The sequence below is a fragment of the Zalophus californianus genome, chromosome 5 (genome assembly GCF_009762305.2).
Source record: "Zalophus californianus isolate mZalCal1 chromosome 5, mZalCal1.pri.v2, whole genome shotgun sequence".
NCBI classification, from domain to species: domain Eukaryota; kingdom Metazoa; phylum Chordata; class Mammalia; order Carnivora; family Otariidae; genus Zalophus; species Zalophus californianus.
Window position 1 is genome coordinate 26,822,444 of NC_045599.1, and position 24,494 is coordinate 26,846,937.

At 49.3% G+C, this 24,494-nt stretch overlaps 1 protein-coding gene and 1 pseudogene across 1 annotated transcript in view; both read right to left on the reverse strand.

The window, feature by feature from the left end:
• Positions 1 to 24,494, reverse strand: part of FSTL4 (follistatin like 4) — a 403,664-nt gene that overhangs the window by 132,566 nt on the left and 246,604 nt on the right. The window lies entirely within an intron of this gene.
• On the reverse strand, positions 10,204 to 13,936 carry LOC113929196 (annotated as a pseudogene).

A 24,494-nucleotide genomic window follows, 5' to 3' on the forward strand; every position in this document is an offset into this window, starting at 1 on the left:
TCTTCAAACAACTTCTTATCTTATCAAGTCCTTTTATAAAATCTTTTATAATTTTCATCTTTACAGTCATCTTCCATCCTTTATTGTATCAACCCTTATTTTGTACATATATGTCTTTCTTCCTTTAAAATTTTAGGAGGCACTTTTTTCTAACAGACCAAAATACGCCCAAAATCTAGTGTGTGGCACTGATCTATGCACCAGCCTGATCATATTTGATCATATTCTGTTTTTTTGTATTGTTCTGTTTTTGTTTTTATCTTTTTTTTTTTTCTTTTCTCTTTCTTTTTTCTTTCTTTTCCCCTGGTTTCAGGTCTTTTCTGATTTGTATACAGTATATTTCCTGGGGACGTTGTAAACCTCTTAGCATTTTGTTCTCTCATTCATCTACTTTCCTCTGGACAAAATGACAAGACGAAAAAAATCACCTCAGCAAAAAGAACAAGAGGTAGCACCGTCAGCCAGGGACCTACTCAATACGGACATTAGTACGATGTCGGACCTAGAGTTCAGAATCATGACTTTAAAGATACTAGCTGGGCTTGAAAAAAGCGTGGAAGTTATTAGAGAAACCCTTTCTGGAGAAATAAAAGAACTAAAATCTAACCAAGTCGAAATCAAAAAGGCTATCGATGAGGTGCAATCAAAAATGGGGGCACTAAATGCTAGGATAAATGAGGCAGAAGAGAGAATCAGTGATATAGAAGACCAAATGATGGAAAATAAAGAGGCTGAGAAAAAGAGAGAGAAACAACTACAGGATCACGAGGGCAGAATTCGAGAGATAAGTGATACGATAAGACGAAACAACATTAGAATAATTGGGATCCCAGAAGAAGAAGAGAGAGAGAGAGCGGCAGAAGGTATATTGGAGCAAATAACAGCAGAGAACTTCCCTAATGTGAGGAAGGAAACAGGCATCAAAATCCAGGAGGCACAGAGAACCCCTCTCAAAATCAATAAAAATAGGTCAACACCACAACATCTAATAGTAAAACTTACGAGTCTCAGAGACAAAGAGAAAATCCTGAAAGCGGCTCGGGAGAAGAGATATGTAACCTACAATGGTAGAAACATTAGATTGGCAACAGACCTATCCACAGAGACCTGGCAGGCCAGAAAGGACTGGCAAGATATCTTCAGAGCACTAAACGAGAAAAATATGCAGCCAAGAATACTATATCCAGCTAGGCTGTCATTGAAAATAGAAGGAGAGATAAAAAGCTTCCAGAACAAACAAAAACTAAAGGAATTTGCAAACACGAAACCAGCCCTCCAAGAAATATTGAAAGGGGTCCTCTAAGCAAAAAGAGAGCCTAAAAGCAGCAAAGATCAGAAAGGAACACAGACAACATACAGTTAACAGTCACCTTACAGGCAAAACAATGGCACTAAATTCATACCTTTCAATAGTTACCCTGAATGTAAATGGGCTAAATGCCCCAATCAAAAGACACAGGCTATCAGATTGGATTAAAAAACAAGACCCATCCATATGCTGTCTGCAAGAGACTCATTTTAGACCCAAAGACACCCCCACATTGAAAGTGAGGGGATGGAAAACCATTTACCATGCTAATGGACACCAAAAGAAAGCTGGGGTGGCAATCCTTATATCAGACAAACTAGATTTTAAAACAAAGACTGTAATAAGAGATGAAGAAGGACACTATATCCTACTGAAAGGGTCTATCCAACAAGAAGATCTAACAATTGTAAATATCTATGCCCCGAACATGGGAGCAGCCAATTATATAAGACAATTAATAACAAAAGCAAAGAAACACATTGAAAACAATACAATAATAGTGGGGGACTTTAACACCCCCCTGACTGAAATGGACAGATCATCTAAGCAAAAGATCAACAAGGAAATAAAGACTTTAAATGACACACTGGACCAAATGGACTTCACAGACATATTCAGAACATTCCATCCCAAAGCAATGGAATACACATTCTTCTCTAGTGCCCATGGAACATCCTCCAGAATTGATCACATCCTAGGTCACAAATCAGGTCTCAACCGGTACCAAAAGATTGGGATCATTCCCTGCATATTTTCAGACCACAGTGCTTTGAAACTAGAACTCAATCACAAGAGGAAAGTCGGAAAGAACTCAAATACATGGAGGCTAAAGAGCATCCTACTAAAGAATGAATGGGTCAACCAGGAAATTAAAGAAGAATTAAAAAAAATTCATGGAAACCAATGAAAATGAAAACCCAACTGTTCAAAATCTTTGGGATGCAGCAAAGGCAGTCCTGAGAGGAAAGTATATAGCAATCCAAGCCTTTCTCAAGAAACAAGAAAGGTCTCAAATACACTACCTAACCCTACACCTAAAGGAGCTGGAGAAAGAACAGCAAAGAAAGCCTAAACCCAGCAGGAGAAGAGAAATAATAAAGATCAGAGCAGAAATCAATGAACTAGAAACCAAAGAACAGTAGAACAGATCAACGAAACTAGGAGCTGGTTCTTTGAAAGAATTAACAAGATTGATAAACCCCTGGCCAGACTGATCAAAAAGAAAAGAGAAATGACCCAAATCAACAAAATCATGAATGAAAGAGGAGAGATCACAACCAACACCAAAGAAATACAAACAATTAGAAGAATATATTATGAGCAACTCTATGCCAGCAAATTAGATAACCTGGAAGAAATGGGTGCATTCCTAGAGATGTATCAACTACCAAAATTGAACCAGGAAGAAATAGAAAACCTGAACAGACCTATAACCACTAAGGAAATTGAAGCAGTCATCAAAAATCTCCCAAGAAACAAAAGCCCAGGGCCAGATGGCTTCCCAGGGGAATTCTATCAGACATTTAAAGAAGAATTAATACCTATTCTCCTGAAACTGTTCCAAAAAATAGAAATGGAAGGAAAACTTCCGAACTCATTTTATGAGGCCAGCATTACCTTGATCCCCAAACCAGACAAAGACCCCATCAAAAAGGAGAAATACAGACCAATATCCTTGATGAACATGGATGCAAAAATTCTCACCAAAATACTAGCCAATAGGATCCAACAGTACCTTAAAAGGATTATTCACCACGACCAAGTGGGATTTATCCCTGGGCTGCAAGGCTGGTTCAACATCCGCAAATCAATCAACGTGATAGAATACATTAACAAAGGAAAGAACAAGAATCATATGATCCTCTCAATAGATGCAGAAAAAGCATTTGACAAAGTACAGCATCCTTTCTTGATCAAAACTCTTCAGAGTATAGGGTTAGAGGGTACATACCTCAATATCATAAGAGCCATCTATGAAAAACCTACAGCGAATATCATTCTCAATGGGGAAAAGCTGAGAGCTTTTCCCCTAAGGTCAGGAACGCGGCAGGGATGTCCACTCTCACCACTGCTATTCAACATAGTATTAGAAGTCCTAGCCACAGCAATCAGACAACAAAAAGAAATCAAAGGCATCCAAATCGGCAAAGAGGAAGTCAAACTCTCACTCTCTGCAGATGATATGATACTGTATGTGGAAAACCCAAAAGACTCCACCCCAAAAGTGCTAGAACTCATCCAGGAATTCAGTAAAGTAGCAGGCTATAAAATCAATGCACAGAAATCAGTGGCATTCCTATACACCAACAACAAGACAGAAGAGAGACAAATCAAGGAGTCGATCCCATTTACAATTGCACCCAAAACCATTAGATTTCTAGGAATAAATTTAACCAAAGAGGCAAAGGATCTGTACTCAGAAAACTATAAAATACTCAGGAAAGAAAGGGAAGAAGACACAAAGAAATGGAAAAACGTTCCATGCTCATGGATTGGGAGAACCAACATTGTGAAAATGTCAATGCTACCTAGAGCAATCTACACATTCAATGCAATCCCCATCCAAATACCATCCACTTTTTTCAAAGAAATGGAACAAATAATCCTAAAATTTGTATGGAACCAGAAGAGACCCCGAATAGCCAGAGGAATATTGAAAAGGAAAAGCAAAGCTGGCGGCATCACAATTCCGGACTTCCAGCTCTATTACAAAGCTGTCATCATCAAGACAGTATGGTACTGGCACAAAAACAGACACATAGATCAATGGAACAGAATCGAGAGCCCAGAAATGGACCCTCAACTCTATGGTCAACTTATCTTTGACAAAGCAGGAAAGAATGTCCAATGGAAAAAAGGCAGTCTCTTCAACAAATGGTGTTGGGAAAATTGGACAGCCACATGCAGAAGACTGAAACTGGACCATTTCCTTACACCACACACAAGAATAGGCTCCAAATGGTTGAAAGACCTAAACGTGAGACAGGAGTCCATCAAAATCCTAAAGGAGAACACAGGTAGCAACCTCTTCGACCTCAGCCGCAGCAACTTCTTCCTAGAAACATCGCCAAAGGCACGGGAAGCCAGGGCAAAAATGAACTATTGGGATTTCATCAAGATAAAAAGCTTTTGCACAGCAAAAGAAACAGTCTACAAAACCAAAAGACAACCGACAGAATGGGAGAAAATATTTGTAAATGACATATCAGATAAAGGGCTAGTATCCAAAATCTATAAAGAACTTACCAAACTCAACACCCAAAGAACAAATAATCCAATCAAGAAATGGGCAGAAGACATGAACAGACATTTTTCCAAAGAAGACATCCAAATGGCCAACAGGCACATGAAAAAGTGCTCAACATCGCTCGGCATCAGGGAAATCCAAATCAAAACCTCCATGAGATACCACGTCACACCCGTCAGAATGGCTAAAATTAACAAGTCAGGGAACGACAGATGTTGGCGGGGATGTGGAGAAAGGGGAACCCTCCTACATTGTTGGTGGGAATGCAAGCTGGTGCAACCCCTCTGGCAAACAGTATGGAGGTTCCTCAAACAGTTGAAATTAGAGCTACCATTCGATCCAGCAATTGCACTACTGGGTATTTACCCCAAAGATACAAATGTAGGGACCCGAAGGGGTACGTGCACCCCAATGTTTATAGCAGCAATGTCCACAATAGCCAAACTGTGGAAAGAGCGAAGATGTCCATCGACAGATGAATGGATAAAGAAGAGGTGGTATATATACACAATGGAATATTATGCAGCCATCAAAAGGAATGAGATCTTGCCATTTGCAACGACGTGGATGGAACTGGAGGGTGTTATGCTGAGTGAAATAAGTCAATCAGAGAAAGACATGTATCATATGACCTCACTGATATGAGGAATTCTTAATCTCAGGAAACAAACTGAGTGTTACTGGAGTGGTTGGGGGTGGGAGGGATGAGGTGGCTGGGTGATAGACATTGGGGAGGGTATGTGCTACGGTGAGCGCTGTGAATTGTGCAAGACTGTTGAATCACAGATCTGTACTTCTGAAACAAATAACGCAACATATTTTAAGAAAAAAGAAAAAGAAGAAGATAACAGGAGAGGAAGAATGAAGGGGAGTAAGTCAGAGCGGGAGACGAACCATGAGAGATGATGGACTCTGAAAAACAAACTGAGGGTTCTAGAGGGGAGGAGGGTGGGGGGTTGGGTTAGCCTGGTGATGGGTATTGAGGAGGGCACAGTCTGCGTGGAGCACTGGGTGTTAGGAACAAACAATGAATCATGGAACACTGCATCAAAAACTAATGATGCAATGCATGGTGATTAACATAACAATAAAAAAATTAAAAAAAAAAGAAATACAAACTTCCAGTTATACGCCACTAATTGAACACTACATCAAAAATTAATGATGTACTGTGTGTTGGCTAATTGAATTTAAATTTAAAAAAATAATAAAAAATAAAACTTCCACTTATAAATAAAAAAAAAGACACATACTCATTTCGAGATGATACAGGGGCTCTATAAAATATTTGCCATGAAAAGGTGGCTTTGGGTCTGACAGGGTTAAAGAAAAGTGATCTATGTGAACAATTAGAATCTGTGGCCTTCTTTTTTACCCAGTTTTTTTTTTTATCATGATGAAATATACATAATGTAAAATCTACTATCTTAACCATTTTTAAGTATACTGTTCAGTGGCGTTAAATATATTCATAATTTTGTGCGACTATCAACATCATCCATCTCCGTAACTCTTTCCATCTTGTAAAATTGAAACTCTGTACCCATGAGATAATAGCCCCCATTCCCGCCTTCCCCCAGCTGCTGGCCACCCCCATTCTACTTTCTGTCTCTATGATTTTGACTACTTGAAGTTATCTCGTGCCAGTGGAATCACGCGGTATTTGTCTTCTCGTGAGTGGCTTACTTCACTTCACGTGATGTCTTTAAGATTCATCCATGTTTGTCGCATGTCAGAATTCCCTTCTTCTGTAAACCTGAATAATATCCACTGTATGCATAGACCACATGTTGCTTCTCCACTCAACAGTCAGTAGACATGGAGTTGCTTTCAGGTGTTGGCTATGATGAGTAACAGTGCTATAAACATGCATGTGCAAATATCTCTTCAAGACCCTGCTTTCAATTCTTTTGGGTATATATCTAGAAGAATTGCTGGGTCATATGGTAATTCTATTTTTTTTAGGGTTTTATTTATTTATTTCAGAGAGAGAATGAGTGGGGAGAGGGGCGGAGGGAGAGGGAGAAGCTCCCTGCTGAGCAGGGAGGCCGATGCGGGACGAGATCCCAGGAGCTGAAGGCAGACGCTTAACCAACTGAGCCACTCAGGTGCCTCTATTTTTAACCTTTTTTGGAAAGATTTATTTATTTGAGAGAGAGAGAGAGAGAGAGCGCGCATGCACACACACACACAAGGGGGGAGGGGCAGAGGGAGAGGGAGAGAGAGAATCTCAAGCAGACTCCCTGCTGAGCGTAGAGCCCCACATGGGGCTCCATCTCACGACCCATGAGATCATGACCTGAGCCAAAATCACGAGTTGGGCACTTAACTGACTAAGCCACCTAGGTGCCCCAGTTTTAAGTTTTTTTTTTTTTTTGAGGAACCACCATACCATTTGCCAAAGTGGCCTGTGCCATTTTCTATTTCCACCAACAGTGCACAAAGGTTCAAATTTTCCACATACTTGTCAACATTTATTTTCTGTTTTTTGGTTTTTGTTTTTTTGACAGGGGCCATCCCAGTGGGTGTAAGGTGGTGGTCTTACTTCTTTTGACAGTCCTTAGTCCTGAGATGTTTAAGATAGTGGGAGAGCGTGGAGTGCACCCGGGAGTGAGTGGCCCTGTGGATATGCCATGCACACGTGCATACCTGTGTACAGCCCCAGCCTATGAAGGCCAAGCGTGGGGAGGCAGAGAACGCAGAGCCACATCCTGGGGCCATGGAGCCCACCCGGTCCTCGGGACGAAGCGGGCAGCAGCCCCTGAGGAAGAGGCTTCATCTTGGCGCATGCCCCACTGAGGAAAGAGGCCTCACGTAGGCACCACGGGGGAAAGGGCCAGGACCTGCCTCCTTCCCCCTTTCTGCAGATCTGGGCTCTTTTCTGTCTCTCTTCTTCCAGGACATCCCTGGGGAGGGCACGAGTGCTCTGGCCAGCAGGTGAGGAGCCTGGGGCCGGGGAGGCCTCTGAGCACCTGTTCCGTATGCCTGGCACGGCCTGTGGTGCTTTCCTCACCACGGTGTTGGCTCGGGGTTGTTTGCTCAGACACAGCGATCTTCAGCTTCTGAGCTGAGCCAAGGAGCCACTTGGTTTTAGAGGCAACCAGCACAGATGCTCCCCCTGTGTAGGAGGGGTCTGTAGACTGCAAATCCATGCCATCGAGCGACGGTCTCCAGGAAAGAACTGCTCACATTTTAGCACGTCCCACGTTTCTACCTGTAGAAGCTTTGCTGGGCTCATGGGGACATTTACTTTGGAAGGAAAAGTATCACAGGGAAACTGCCTGAGAATGTCTCAGAAAAGAGCATGTGCGCTAAGCCGGGGATTCGTGCCTTGACATGGGCTTGGCAGGAAATGGCATTGCAGAGAAGAATCACCTGAACAGAGATTCTGAGGTCTGAAGATTTATCTGAACCCGTCTGACTTATGGGACTGACAGTAAATCCCAGGTCAACGTGAAACAAAACAAAACTCCACAACAAGTTCTGAAGGAGAACCACACAATCTTTGGGGGAGAGTTTTGGATTCTTTCCAGTGCTCGAGCTGCTGGGAGGAGGGTGGGGAGGCTCTTCTTCCCCGCGTCCGCACCGCTGTTCTGGGGATTAACCACCCTGGAAACTCATCCCTGTGGAGGGAGCAGCGGAGACTCATCTCTGTGAAAGCCGGCCCCAGGCGGGCCGTGTCTGGGCCGGTGAGCAGGCCGTGGAGGCCCTGGTTCGTGTCCAGATCCCAGAGCCCAGCAACACGAGGAGCCAGGGGCTGACAGGGAAGGGCGGGCAGGGGGCACTGAGTGGGGAGACCAGGCTGTGGCTCCCCTGACCGCTCAGAAGGCCCCTCCTCCTGCAGCAAATGGAGCTATTCCAGGCACGGCTCAGCGCCCGGCGGGCTGCTCGGTTCCCTCCCCGGCAGGCTGGGCCAGGAGCCCGATGGCATGCTGGTGGAGGTTCTCTCAGCAGATGCACATGCTGGGAAATCGCTTTGCCCTCCACGTCCTCCTTATTCTTAACTTCTCGGATGCCAGGAATGGCCTTGATATTGCCTTGTGTGGCATGACAATGCATTCAGGAGCTTTAAGAGGGCTCAGGACCCACCAGAGATGGGAGCGATAGCGACCCTGCAGGACTCTCCCAAGGAGAGCGCGGGCCGCTCAGAGCACCCTGGGGGGCGGACAGGTGGGGGCAGTGGTCCTCAGCTTGCGGCTCTCAGCCCTGAGACCCGAGCCGGCCTGCCACCTGCCTGGCGTTTTGTGCGCACACCCTTTGGGGCCTTTCCTGCTCCAGCTCCAGCTCCCTTCCCTTCAAATTCTAGCCTTCCACGCTTGCAAAGAGACCCCGCGAGCCATAATCATGGAGAGAATAGGCTGCTCTATAGCAGGAGGCGGAGGGAGAAACTGTGCCCCACGTGAGGGGCTCTTCCTGCCAGCCGCCTTGACTCAGGGGCCCAGGGCTTGGGCTGACCCTCTTACCCAGTGCCTGGAAAAACTGGGGATCCCCAAAGATGGGGATCTCCAGGGCCTCCAGTTGGGAGGAGTGACTGGCAACCACTTTCCAGGGCCGGTGTCCCTTCAGGGGGCCACAGCTGCACTCAGTGAGAGCATTCCCATGTGACCCAGAGGGGTAAGATGGAGGGTGGTGTCTGAGCATGGTAGGAAAGAAAATCTGGAAAGGTCCCCATTGCAGGATGCTCTTCAGGGCCCTCAGACACAGAGCCACCAGAGAACAGCTGTTCTCAGGGAGTGCGGAGTGGCTGGACCCCTGCCTGAGCTCAGAGGGGCCTTCAGTGCCCCATGGCTGACCTCTGGGGCAGAAAAGAGCCCGAGGACCAACAGAGCTTTATTTTTGACACCACTAATAATTTTTACTGCTCCCATTCAAAAGTCTCTTCTCGTTTCAGCGTGGAGTCTAGAATGGTCCAAGGTCCAAGCTGACATTGCAACCATACTCTTCAATTCTTAGGGAGTTGCTTTCTGTTCCAAGTGCTGTGCTCGCATGACCGTCGGTCTGTGCCGGCCACACGGACGGGGTCATTTTCTTCCATATTCTTGTGGAGTTTTCTTCACCCTCTGGACCCCTCTCTCTGCCGTGGTGCCCCTCTTCCTGGGGCCTCCTCTTAGTGACACTGTTGGCTTTAGCCACCTCTCTGATTTGTCATGTCCTCTCCTCTTCCCAAAGGCAACCTGAGCAGCAGTTACACTTGCGTGGGGACGTGAATGGGGCAGAGCAGGTGGCGCCTCTGGGTGCTGGTAAGATTCTCTCTCTTGCCCCGGGGGCTGGTCACAAGATACGCTCTCTCCAAAAATTCATTGAGCTATACATTTATGATTTATTCATTTTCTCTGTGTGTTATACTTGAATAGTATGCTTATTTATTTATTTAGAGTGCAAGCATGGAGGGGCAGAGGCAGAGGGAGAGAGGGAATCTTTTTTTTTTTTTTTTAACATTTCACCTTTTAAGGCAAGTTTGTGAAAATAATTTAATACAACCAGATCTCTTCATGAACTTTCAGCTTAAAACGTTTTTTACATAAGAAACATACAAAAAAATTCTGTTTTATAAAAAGCCACCTCAATACCAGAAAAGAGTAATGAAGGATTTTGAACCCAGTTTACTTCTTAAAGGATGTTCTTCCCTTGTCTTCAATTCCAAGTACTATTCATGATCTTTAGAGCCAGTTTTGCTTCAATGCTTCACCACATCAACCCCGTCCCATCCTCCAGGCAGTTCTCCTCTGTGATGTGTTTTATCTGCCAGCTTATGTTTCTCTGCTTTTGAAAGCTGTTCTTTTTTTTCTTTTTTTCTTACTCGATGGGGCTGTATTAGGAGTTTCAACGGAGATGATACTGCTTATGGGTATCGTAGAATTCACAGGCTGGTGAGTCTCCATGAACTGCCCCTTACTGTCCTTGGCATATTCAAACAATGTGTAGGTCATGGCGGTCCCGAGATTGACCTCCACTGCTTCCTGTAACTTGGCTAATATGCTCTGCTTTACAGCCGATGATATGGTGGTGTTAAAAAAAGCGTCCATAGATACAATTGGAGGTGTTTGGGGATATGTTTCTGTCCAGGAAATCTCTATTAAGAAGGCTTTGGGATCACCATTTTCACCTATCCTGTATTGAAATGACACTGGACTTAATTCCCAGAAGCTTTCATCTCCTTCATAAATAGAACGTAGAGCTTCCAGTTCTATCTCTTGGTCCTCGTTGGCACTCATCGTGCCGGTTGTGGGACGCCCCCCGGGAGGGCGTCTGCGACAACGAGAAAGGGAGAGCAGCGGCCCCGAGCCCGGGGCGTCCCCCTTCCGAGCCCTGGGCTGCGGGAGGCACATCCCTCGCACGGCGGACGAGAGTCACGCACGCCACCCGCCTCTGGGCAGTGCGAAGCCGCCTGCGGGGGGTCTGTGCGCGGGGAGCGGGGAGCCAGAGGCCGCCGAGAGTGGGGCGTCGGGGCGACGGGGTGGGAGAGAGAGAATCTTAAGCAGACTCTGAGCTCAGAGTGGAGCCCAATGTGGGATCTCACGACCCTGAGATCATGACTTGAGCAGAAATGAAGCGTCAGATGCTCAACCCACTGAGCCACCCAGGCGCCCCGATAACATGCTCATGTAAAAGAGGTGACCTGGCGTTCCTCAATAGCTGAAAGCTATCAGTTGCTTTGGGTAGGAGCTTTGTCCTTGGCCAGGCCCAGGCCGGGGTACACGGAGGAGGGCGTGACCTGGCTGGGAGTCAGTGGTTCCTAGGAGAGGGTCACTGATGTGGCGCAGCTGTAGCTTCTCTGGTCCCTCTGGTCAACAAGTCATCTTGGATTGGGCATCCCTTTGGCCAGGCACCATGTTGTCCATCTTCCCTGGACGTGTTGCTTCTTAGCTCAGGCCTGGGTCTCTGGGCAGGAGGATGGGTGTAGCACGGGCTTTGCGAGCAGCCTTAGGAGAAGGAATGGAAGAGGCTGAGGGTCAGGAGATCCTCACTGTCCTGGGGCATCCTATGTCACCCCCATACTCAGCTCCCGAGAGGAATCTGATGCATGCTCACCGCAGAGCTAAGGCACCGTCCCGGGCTCTGTGGGCGTGGCTCTGAAATGCTGTCCCATGGAATACTGCCCCACCTCACAGGCCTGGATGGCAGTTGGTGGCTCTTGGCGAAGAGGTATTGGTGTGGAGGTGGCTGCCCAGGCACTCTGTTCTTGCTGAGGGTTTGCCATGGGCCCTGGCACACAGGGGGCTGGCCTCCTTGGAGCCCCAGGGGTCAGGGCCAGTTAGTAAGGCCCTAGGACCCTGTCACAGACCATGCCCTTGCCTGTTCTGCCCCAGTTTGCCCCGGCTCCCAAGGTTGTGAGGACTGAAATGAGGCTTCAGGCTCAGGTACAACTCAACCTCCACAGCCCTGGCTGTTTGGCTTATGTGACCCAGAAATGGGCACCAAGGGTCACCTGCTCAGAGAGGATAGGACAGACCCTTGTGCAGCCACACCTCCCAGCCCAGTGACGTCTGGGCAGCAGGACAGACGGCAGGGCTGGGCCTGGAGGCCTTGCTGCCAGTCCCCTCCATGTGAAGCACTCTCCTGGGCAGCATCCTCACCTGCCCTTCCGGGCATAACTCATTTCTCCACTCCTAGAAAGCCATCCCCCTTGCTGTGGCAATCAGGGTCCAGACCCCGCACTTGATTTTCAACATTAACTGCCCCCTGGCACTAACTTATGCTTTCCAACATGTGGCACACACCCACAAAACAGCTGGGGCCTGCTGTACCATAGCAGCGGGGGACAGGGACAGGGAGCGTGGGCACCCTTCCTGCAGTGACTGTACCCGCCACGCCCGCACCCTTACCCATGCTTGCCAACTGGGGACAGACGAATTGATCCTTAGGCAACGTGACTTTCGGATAATTTACACCGAAGGAGCAGAAGGCGCTTTACTCCACAGCAGGAGATAATTTATAACCAGTCTGAACACCTGGCTTGGCAGAGGCGGTGACTCCGGAGCTCCCCTCTGCTCTGTGGACTCGTGAGCACATGAATTACCACCAGGCTTACTGTAACTGTACATCTCAGGATGAACACAGGCCAAAGAGGCACGGGGCAAAGAACTCTGAACCCTAGCCACTCGCCGGCAGCGCCCATCGTCTGGAGGCTCCAGGAAGCACATCTCCATCCTCCCCAGCAAGCTGGGCTATCCAGCTGGGGGAGGAGACGGGGGTGGGGGGAATGGGGAGCGAGCACAGCCAGCCTTGAGCAGTCCTGAGGTCCTGTCCCCATTCACTCAGCAGAGATGCACTTGGGGTGTAGGTGCACCGAGTCCTGGGCCAGGCATTGAGGCAGAGAGGGGACAAGGTGTGGGCCCTGCTCTCCAGGAGCCCCAGGAGGTGGAAAGATGAGCACTGTGACGGGCCACGTCCTTCTCTCCTGCAGCTGGGGAGGGCTTGCATTCAGGGAGGAGCTGGGGCAGGGAGGCTACAGGCCCACGCTGTCAGCTCGGGGACGCATTCTTCCCAGTAAGGCCCCGTAAGGCCCTCAGCCTGCCCTTACCCGAGTGTGAGACTGGGATGGGCACGCCAGGCCCGACCTCCGGACCAGCTGTGCACTCGTACCAAGCGACCGTTGAGGGAGATCATGCTGTGCTCTTAGGTGGGGGCTTGCCCCTGGGAACCCTACGACAGGGCCAAAGGTACATTTCTCAGCTAAGAAGCGGGCTGTCAACAATCCTCTGCAACTAATTCGTGCACACACTTGGCCTTGTTTTTAAAGAGGAGAGGAGGGAAAAGACGTGGCAGGCGATTTTGCTTGTTTAGTTGGGGCGCATTCATGCTGCATCAAAGCCCACAGCGAATTCAAGGAGTGGGTCTGGATCCACTTATCAGGATCAAATCCCCCTGAGCAAACAGCCCTGATTATAGCTTTAAATGGCTTAGAAGAACTAATGGATCACAGAAAATAGCGTGGGACTAAAAGTAAATATACAGTGAGGGAGCCTGATGACGGGGAAGTGGGGCTCCTCCATGGGGACACCAGCCGTCAGTCCAGTTCAAATGGCACTCCTGCCTTAGGAGACTCTTCTCCCAGCTCGTGTCTCCAGGTGGCAGGCTGCATGTTACACAGTCGAGACTGTACACCTCTCGGAGCTTTGTTTTTATTTATTTATTTATTTATTTATTTATTTTTAATATTTAAAAAAGATTTTATTTATTTGACAGAGAGAGAGCACAAGCAGGGGGAGCAGCAGAGGGAGGGGAGAAGCAGGCTCCCCGCTGAGCAGGAAGCCCAATGCGGGGCTTGAGCCCAGGACCCAAGATCATGATCTGAGCCGAAAGCAGATGCTTAACCGGCTGAGCCACCCAGGTGCCGTCTTGGAGGTTTAAATATGCACCAGGTACCGAAGGACCATCGTTTCGTTCATCAGAAAGCAAACCTAAGAGCTGGAGAAGTGTCCCTTGCCAGATCGGCTAGCTCAGTAGAGTTGATATGACTTTGAAGTGAGGGTTACTGGTTGAAGAACCAGATTTCTTGCCTACAAGTCGCTCATGCTCTTGTGGCCCTAGAGGGTGTTGGGTGCTCAGAACCTGTGTGGAGGGTGTCTGGCAGGGGAGTTCGGAGGGTGTCTGTGTATCGCAGGTTGTGTGTGAGGGCAAGATGGAATCCCCGGATGTGTCTGCCTCCCAGGTCACCCATGGGGAGATGTCCGCTTGGCAGGTGAGCTCCGGGGGGGGGGGGGGTTCTGGGCTGAATGGAGCCTGGGACCCTTGGCCCTGCCTGCCCCGGGCATGGTGTGATGAGCGCTGGGCAAGACAGCCCACCCCACCACGTGCACTCTGAAAACTGCCAACTGCTCGGGGATGGGGCAACTTGGGCCACTCACTGGCTCTGCCCACAAGGGGCCCCGGGGGGGGGGTGCCCCCATCGCATTGCTCCTGGAGGCCCAGGTGTGGTGTGCCAGCCTAGTGAAGGTAGGGCCCTCTCGGAGAGTGGCTCCTGCGGGTGGGACATGAGCTTGGTCCCCGGATGGCCCCTTTGCCCCGCTCCCCTCCATCTTCCCGCCCTGCTGTCCACAGGCACCATCGTCTCTCCTCGTTGATGTGGGTACTGACTCTTCCTCCTGCCAGTGCCTTTCTGGCTTTCAGAGGCTCAGTTTCTTTGGTTAAAGGGCAGACAATCACGGGCTGGAGCAGGGCGAGACCAGAGAGGTGTCCATGAGCTGCCCAGTCCAGACCCTCCACTAAGCTCTAGACCTCCTACCGCACTGCTGGCCTGACATCTCCCCACACCTGGACTCAATGTGGCCTGCTTGGAACCCTCCAGGAGACTGCTTCTCCTTTTATGCCCGACCCAGCCAGTGGCCCTCGGCCAAAGCCCCAAGCTGTGCAAACCACACTTCAGACATCACCCCTGAAATCCCACCCATCCCTGGCCAGTCAGTCATGGCTCAGGCCATTTCTGCCTCTTGAGTGTTTCCTACAGCATCTGCTCCAGTTCAAGGTAACCCTCCACACTACTTGGATGACCACTCCAGCCTGGGAGTCCTCAGACTCCAATCGTGTCCCAACCAATCCCCCTCTACTCAGCAGCTGGAGGGATCTCTGGGGGCACCCAATTGCTGCAGCTGTCTGGCCTCATGTAGCCCCTCCCGGCTCGCACCCCTGAGCCACCTTCAGCATCTTGAACTGGCCTGGCATCACCTCTGGGCCATGGCACCACAGCCCTACCTTGCCCCGCTTGGCAAATTCCTCACCATCTCTGCATCTTGGCTGGCGCACCGCCGGCCTGCACGTCACCTCCCTACTGCTCCCGGCTGGCCTGGCTGGGTTCACACACCTCTGTGTCCTTGGAGTGCCCTGGGCAAGCCCTGCACAGGGTTTATTGTCTCCGCTGCCTCCACTTGTCCACTCTGCCCTTCTTGTCAGAGCCCGAGAACCCGTGGGCACCATAGCAAGCGATTGGCACACAGCAAACACATGGCAAATAAACGAAGGAATGACCAAATGGATGGACATGGAACTTTCATCTACAATGGCTCCTATTGAGACATACGTATGTTTCCTTCTGCCCCGAGTCCAGGAAGCCAGAAAACAACCACTGGGTTAACTGAACATAGCTACTCCATGCTCACAGGACTTCCTTCTGCCTCCACTTGGAACCTTCTGTAGCCAGTCCCAACTCCTTTGCATAAGTGGGGACAGGAGAAGAGAACTGAATGAACAAGGCCCTAGCATGAGGTGCTCAGATCTTCTCTCCCTGTGCCCCATTTCCTCATCTGTGCAATGGGGCTGGTAATCTCCGTCCTTGGGGCTGTTGCAGGAGTCGGTGGCTAGGATGGCACCTCACCTGGCACAGAGGAGGAACACTCTGGATGGCTGCAAAATCCTCTTTGCATTTTAATGGGTACGATTCCCAAGACCTCTGGAGTATGGGGTGAGGGTGGGGTCCATGGAAGGTTCTGGAAATCCAACCTCTTTCCAGAGCAAACACCTCCAGGGGAACATCCCTTTCCCTTCCGGCACTGAGGAGGGCACCCATGAAATGGCTGTAATGGAAATATAAATTGTCCTACTTCAAAGCACTTTGATATTTTATAATGACCATTATAAACCTGTTCTCTGCATACCGCATAAATACTTCAGTCCCACACCACATTTCCTGGTATCTCTAAAGACACCAGGAGAAAAGCAGGGGAGCCATAAAAGAAACATAAAAATACAGTTGCAGATGAGGCTAAAACTCATTTCTTTGAAGCCTAATTGATGGGAAAAGCTTCTGGCCCCAGAGAACTTAAAGGCCCATCATGCAGATATTTGATTAAGTGTCCCTGTATCATGGACCACACTAAACGGGAAATCATTACACCATAATTGCAAATACATTAATAAAATGATGATGTGGGTTTGTTCCGGACATAAAGAAAGAATGAAATAATTCGCTCAGATGACTCAACAGAAATGTAGGGTCTGCCCCTGGGATGGTTGGAAGTAAGGGCTATTGGGGTCTCAGTCTTGCTGGCCCCCCTGGAGAGGGGGGCCTGACCTCTATTTAGGGAAGCTCTGGGGTCGATGGAAGCGTAGTCAGGCTTCAGAACCGCAGCAGGGATCCAGGTATGTGACCCCTGAAGGTCCTCGGAAGTTCCTGTCCTTGGGGACCTCCAACCACTAATGTTCCTGCCACGCAGTCGGGAAGGGTGGCCCAGGGCTCTCACAACAGCTCCTGCAGCCATCCCCTCTCCTCCATGACTAGAGGAGAAGAAACGTGTGCAGGAGTTCAGCCACATTTGCTTTAACGACCCCAGTCCAAGACAAAGCCATGAGGACTATCCTTAACCGTGAGCTAGCTTGCTACAGGACAGGAGCTGGGCTCAGCCCCTGGCTCTCAGACCTCTGAGCACAGCCAAAGGAAGCTCACCAGCCTCTGTCAGCCCTTCTCCTGCATGTGTTCTCAGACAAGGCCGCGTGCGACGACATGTGTGTGTGTGTGCGCGCTCACACGCGAGCATGTGAGCCTGTGGCTGGGGGAGGGAAGGGGAGGTGGGATAGGTCTCACAGAGGCTTCCTGGGGGACCTCCTTCCTCTCTCCCCTGTTCTAATCTGCAGGTGGAACACAGCCACCTCCCAACACCTTTGCACCAACTTCAGATTCCGTTACCTCCCTGCCCACTACCCCATGCCCTGCTGTCTGCTCATCTGTAACCCATCTGTCCTTCCAGCCCTGCTGTGAAGCATTCTTCCTCTAGCAAACCCTAGCTACAAACCCTGGATATACCACTGACAAGCTGTGTGACCTCAGGTAAGTTGCTTACCCTCTCTGAATGCCGTCCACGGTATAAGTACTGTAGGAGTACCTCTTACTGACCTACCAGAAGCTTCGAGCACACTGCAGTCTACCCCCGGCCCCAGGCCCACAGAAGTTCAGGTACCTGTAGCAGGTGCATGAGACGGGGGCTAGTAGCTGCTCCAGCACTGTCTCTCGGGTGCCCATATCTTCCCGTGTGACCTCCCCGGCTTCTGAGCCACCTGCACAGTGCTGTCCCAGAGGGGGCCCACAGGATCCCAGGAACGGACAGGGGGCCGACAGGAAGGACAGCTGGCAGGGATCGCCCAAGGGGAGGCAGGTCTTGCGGAGTCTTAGGCCGCATCGCTCAGAGATCAGGGAGCAGAGGGGTTGGAACCAGGAGGGAAGAAGGTGCTGGGCCCTCATGTGGCCAGAGGCACTGGCAGGGGCAGGGATGTGAGGAGAGGCCTGTGCGGGTCAGAGAGCTCAGGGAGGAGGCAGGAGTGAAGACAGCTCGGAAGCAGAGGCACCGGCACAGTGTTGTCGCTGAGCAAAGCACAGTGACAGGAAAAGCGTGGCATCTTGCAGAACTCAGCCCCGTGCGAGCAGCACCCTCCGTCTTTCACTTGCAGTACCGAGCAGGGAGGCAAGCTGTCGACTTGCTCATTTGCTACATTATCACTCCGCACACCCGAGGAAGGAACAACATTGGCAGTTGGCTCCTGCCTGTGGGCTCTGGCAGGGGCTCTGTCTGTGGGTCCAGGCGCACAGGGGCACCCTGACGGAGAGCTGCCTGCAGCTGTCCCTGCACAAGGCCTGCTGGGCATGCCCTGCCGAACAAGAGGCTGCTGGAGAGCTAGGGCACCGCAGGGCCTCTGGGCTCCCACAGCATGCACACGCACACCAACATGCATGCAAGCTCACACATATACACAATGCACATACACGCGTGTGCACGCGCATATATACACAAGAACACACGTGTACACAATGTATACACGAGCACACACATACACGATGCACACACGCGTGCGCACACACAGAACGGAAAGAGGGCAGTGATATAGAGAGAAGACATGGGCACGCGCTGGTTGAGACAGGAAGAGGTGGGATTGGTCTTTTGCGGCCGCCACACCAGCAGCAGCTAGAGTAGACGGGACGTCAGGCAGAGCTGCTCAGGGCCAAGGATGGGGCGGCTGATGGGCCCCAAGGGGACCTGTTACCTCATGGATGCCTGGCCTTCAAGGCTTATGTGTGCATGTCTGATGGCAGCCCCCTACTGAATTGAAAGTGTCCCCAGGGGAGCTCATTGTTTGAGACAAAAGAGTGCAATGTTCTTCTCGATGAGCCTGGGTGGTCTTTTTGCTGAGCATGTTGGCAGTGGGGGCGTTCTTCCTTTGCGGAGAACAGGAGAGAAGGGGTCGAACCCAGACAGTGTGGCTGAGTCTCATCCCTAAGCTGCACCGTGGCTCATAGCTGTAAAATTAGAAAGAGCCCACGGTGCTGGGAGAACTTTTTTTAAATTCAAATATCTAAATTGTAGCCCTCAAAGTTCCTCCTTCGTGAGGATCCTGAGAAAATATGGAGAAAGGAAAAAAATCATCATCAGTAAATCTCAGCCCTCGAACAACAAAGGCCACCTCCATCCCTTTGGTCACCTGCCTTCAAGCTGCATGATTTTGTGTGATGGCAATCACAGCACACCTGACATTGGCCTTTTTAACCATCTCCCAGAGGACTCCTGTTTCTGGGTGCTCACAGATCCTTACCCTCCAAGGGGAGCTGCTTCCCACCCTCCCTGGAAAAGCCCCGTGGCTAGCTAGCATCATCCTAGATAGACTTGGAGGGCTTGTTGGGACCTCTCCTTCCTTCTGAGGAGAAATGGGCCAGGGAGCATCTAGCCAGCCCATCAAGATGAAAGATGCTCCTGTCATGTGTTTTATGCATTACAATGAAGGCTCAGGCCACAAGTCCTGGAAAAATCTGTTTTCTTTCAATTAGCAAGAAGTAAAGCCGGGCATAGATTTTCCTAGCACCTCTGGAAAAACAGAGATAGCTGATGGATCTGTTCTCTGAGTCCTCTGTGAGGGGGACAGAGAAGGGGATTGAGGCTAGCTCTGCTGTGTCTCCTCTGGGCCGCGAGCCGTGCCTACCGAGGGCTGGGCGCTCAGCAAAGACGTGGAGGCCGCCCGAGGCTGGCCCAGAGCCACCTCTCTGTTGCGGGAACGTGTGAGCAGCCCTGCAGCTTCCCACGGAATGTGCAACACAGGGAACTTTTCAAATACCTCATCATCCTCCTGAATCAGGGGGTTTGAGAACCTTAGATCTCCTAAAACCACATGTGTCAAAAATACACATTTTGGTCAAATTGCTTAGCACGTGTGAAGGACAACTCTGACCCCGGCACTGAAATATAAAGTTTTATAACGAGGGGCTGCGGTTTGGTGAGATTTGTTTTGCTGTGTTCAAGGAAGTAGGAGACATTTTTATTAAGGCCACAGTTTCCATTTACTGGGCTTCTACTCACTCCGTAAGACCTAATTCTGTATTGTTATTCTGAGAACAACACCATGAATTCAGCCGCTGGATTGTGAATTTCCTCCAGCAACTTCTCTTTAGTCAAGACCAGAATCTCAGTGGGTGGTAATAAATATCAAAGTACAAGATGGTTGAAGGAAGCAAAGTAAAAACCCCAAATCAAATATGATTATTGATCAACACTGAACTGCCTTCATCATCTCTATGCTAATTCCAGATATATACATACATATTGGCATTTTTATTACATAAATACATTGACATTTTCAGCTGAGAAAATATATCGAGCAATTCAAAATTATCATCTTTGGAGACCAGCAAATAAATAGAAATACAGTGAAAGGCATAGAACAGAAAAGGCAGTGAATTCTTAGAGGCATGAGATAGCGTGTGAAAATTAGTTGGGTAGAAATTTGTCAGATGTGTAACGCGGCATGACTTTTCAAAAAGTCTTGGAAGCAATATATGCATATCATAAAAGCAAAACGCCCTAACTTTAGATCAGTTAGGCAGTCTTTCTTGCTCCTTTCCTGAGGAAGACATCCAATCCCAGATCCCTCCCTGTTACTTCTAACTTAAACGAACTATAATATTAATTTTTACCTTGTTACATTCTGGAACTATAGGTAATAAGCTTAAGTTTCTATCCACTGACTCTAAAAGTGCAAATGAAGAACATTTCCAGCACTCTGATGACAGAACCATCCTCCTCGCAGGAAGACACAGGGAACCATGCCTCAGGGACAGGGGTGTGGGGCGGGGGCAGGGCGTGTGTGGCCCAGCCCAGGAGACCCACCTGTGCTGCCTGAAGGAGACTGTTCCAGGCTTCAGAGTCAAACAGCTCTCTTCCCCTTCCTCTTCCTCCCATTACTCAACATGGTGACCTGTTTTAGTTTGCTGAATGTTTGCCATGTCCTTCTTGTTTGGCAATTTTTAACTGCTTTAAAAAAAATGTATTAAGATTTCTTTTTTTCTTATCACATCACTCAGGCCTTACAGCTCCTTAATCTTAGTTTTGTGAAATCCACTTTCTGGTTGAGGACGGTGTTCCTGGAACCTTGAGCCTTCCTCCTTCTCACATGAGGATGGGACTCCCAGGTGTCTTAGACAGCCGGCCCACCTGTCCTGCTGGGACTGCCTTTAATGTCTCACGTGGATTAGTTCTGTGGTTTCTTGGACCAGCTCTTCTTTTTAGATTATTTTTCTGTTTCACTGCCTTATGCCCCCTCTGCTTTTTTTTTTTTTTTTTCCCAGTCAGAAAGAAGGTAATTTTCGAGGGCTTTCATGTCTGAAAATGTCTTTATTTGGTTTAGGGTCCTAGGGAAAAACTGTTTTCCCTCAGAAATTGGAAGGCAACCGCTTCACTGCTTTCCAGGGTGACAATGCCTATATGATAAGAACAGTTCCTGAGTCTTTGTTGATGACATGTCTTTTTTCTCTGGAAGCTTTTAGAATTTTCTCTTGATCCTTGATGTTCTGAAATTTCAAGGAGGATAGGCAGCTATGTATCTTCTTTCATGCCCCCGTTCATTTCTCAGTGGGTCCTTCCATCTGAGGGTCTTTGTTAGTTCGGCTCTCGGAACTCTCCTTCTGTTATTCCTTGGCTGGTTTCCCCCCGTCAGGTCTCTCTGTGACTAGTCTGGCTGAGCAGGTGGATATTAGTACTCCTGGCTCGACTGTCCCTGGCTCTTGGTTTGTCTCTCGCCATTTCCACGTCTTTTAAAATTTCTATTATGTGTTACTTTCTTTGACTTTTTCTTTGACTCCTTCGATTGAATTTTAGATTTTAACAACTGTATTTTTAATGTCTGAAAATTATTTCTTGCTCTGTTCTTCTTTTTCATAGCAGCCCTTTCTTATTTTATGGAAACATCATCTTCTCATGTCTAAGCGTTTATTAGATGAATGTATTTCACTTTTGTTCCCTATCCCCCATAGTGAGTTCTTTTGTTCACCTTGGCTCTTCTCTTTTATGCTCTTGGTTTCCCCCAAATGTCTCAGGATCCCTGTTTGTTCCATCTGTATGTGATTAGGCGGACTGGCGCAGTTGGCTGGCATCGGGTCCCTCCGTGGCTGGCCAGGTCTCTTTCCCTGGGAGGGCTGGCCGTGAACTCCGGGCATAAGGCCAGGGCTCACCTAGGATGCACAAGTAGGGAGTGGGCGGACACAGGCGAGCCCGTACAACCCTCCTGGACTCTCGGTTCCTCAAGGCCAGCTCAGCACCATGCACTTTCCGCTTCTTAGTCCTCAAGAGGACCTTGCACAAGACAAGGATGAAAAAACCCAAACCAGACAACCCTTACAGTTCACTGAGGGCCTACTCTGAGCCTGGTATTTTCCAGCTGCTTTCTTTCCATTTATCTTACTTAATTCCCCAAACAGCCCTGTTTTCCAGTTTAGAGATGAGGAAACAGACTCAGAATGGAAGACACCTGCCCAAGTTCATATGTGTGGGATGTGGCAGACACGGAAGAACCCCGTTCTTGGCAGCCCCAGAACCCTGTCCCTTCCAGCACAGCCCGCACACTTGTCTGAGGCCACAGAGGCCAAACATTGTAACTCCAGGGGAGCTACAGTCACACCAACTGCCCCTCACATTGTCACTTCCAAGCTGTGCATTTTATAAATTCATAGCATAGATTACAATATGTAATATAATTGCCAGGTCTGATCTTGAGCAGAAACAGCCTCCTTTTTGGATATGTAGCCCTGTGGCAAGCCTCCCTGTATCGTGGCCAGGGAGGTGGGTGTTCTGATTAACCCAATATCCTTGTGGTTAGTAAAGAGCTTCCAAGGAAGACCTTACTAGAAAGAACTGACACTCCTTCCATGGGTCACTCATAAACAGGACCCTAGGCTCCAGAGTCAGGACTTACCTACCCCATAGGGACTTCTGCTTCTCCAAACACAAGAGGGCAAAAATACACACTGCAAAGCAAGCTGGTCTTGCTCTGATAACCTACAGGCTAGAGCCTTCATTGGCAACCCCGGCGGTGGCAACACCATCTGCCCACATTGTGGCTCAGAGAGGCTGGTCACAGGTGGGCTGGCCAGCCAGCCTCCCAGAGCACCAAGCCTGACTCTGCCCTTTGGTCAAAGGCCCTGGAGCTTCTGGACAAATCCAGCCATGTGAGGCCAAAACACACCCTGAGCCGTCGGCCCCCACCCCTACCAGGGACAAACCCTACAGACCCCGTCTCTGTTGTGAAACTTGCTGGCCACGGTACTGGCAACTTTCGATCAGCAACAAACAGCACCTTGTAGGCCAAGGAATTAATGTAGAAAGCAAAAGAGGGCTTAGTGGGCTTTCTCATGGGCGCAGAGCTACCAGAAATAGTCTCTCCCTGGTCATGATGTAGGACCCTTTCTCCCTCTGCTGCTGCGGATACCCTAAAGTCAGTTCACGCACGGGTTTACCGAGAATCACAGCGGACTTGGGAGGCAAGTAGAGCCTGGGGCATTACCCCCATCTTATAGATAAGCAGACCGAGGCTTGGAAGTGAGAATATTAGTCAAATTCTTCCAGGGGCGTAAAAGAGTAGCTTAGGAAATGAGTTTCCTTTACTAATTCAGTTTTTAAATTCGAATTACATTTTGATCCAGAAAGTTGCCCTAGGTGCCATCAGAAGTACAAAGGCTGTTTGCTAGAAAAAACCTTGTTCTGGAAAAGACCTGAGAGGCCTTCAGCTCCCTCAAAATGTGCTGTGACTTGAGTTGAGCCTGGTCGAGCTTTCTAGCTCCTCTGGGCGGGTCCCTAGTCTTCCCTACCCTTGCCTGGGGGACAAGGGGTCCTGGCTCCAGTTGCCCCAGGGCTCCTGGCCCCCTCCCAGCACTTCCAGCTCACAGTACTAGGACCCCTTCAGAAGGCCCTCCCCCATGACCGGGCCTAAAACCTGAGGGTACACCGAGGCAGGCAGATGTGGGCAGAGGTGCAGACCAGGGTTCAGCTGCAAAACTTCCTTCGCTTTTGAAACTCTGCCGATGGGGAATCACCCTCCCCACCTCACCCCCAGGTCTGAGGAAGTCCCTCGGAGGGTTTCCCCAGGACAAAGCAGGCGAGGGTGGCCCCTGGTGCTGGGTGGCGGGAGGCCACTGGCGAGGTCCCAGTGTGGTGTCCGTGGTCCTGCCTGGCGGTGCCCTCCCGGTACCCCACCCCATCATCCCGCCCGCACCCGTCACACACTCGGCTCCCTCGTCCGCTTATTTTATGAATGCATGGAATGTGAAATCCCCAATTCTGAGGAGATGGAAGATGGAATGTATTAGCGGCAGCCAGAGACAGCAATGAATTCTACAAATAGCTTTCTAGAATCCCTCGTTCAAGTTCACAAATCAGGTCCCAAACAACCCCGATTCTACATGCTCGCAGATGGAGATGGCTGGCTTCTCATTTCAGGCAAAACCATTTGTCTTGGGCCCAATCTTGTGCGTGAGATGTGGAAGCCGCGGACTGATCCTGGCTTTCCCAAATTGCCTCAAATTGCAGGACAGACAGACCCTTCCTCACACATGTCCATTTTGAAAGGACTGCAGATATCCAGCTGGAATGCCGGAGTCAGGGGTCGCCACAGCCGGTAGGATCGAGACTCGGCGGTGTCAACTCCTGACTCAAGAGACAAGAACACTAAGGCCCGGTCTATCCAAAGCCATCG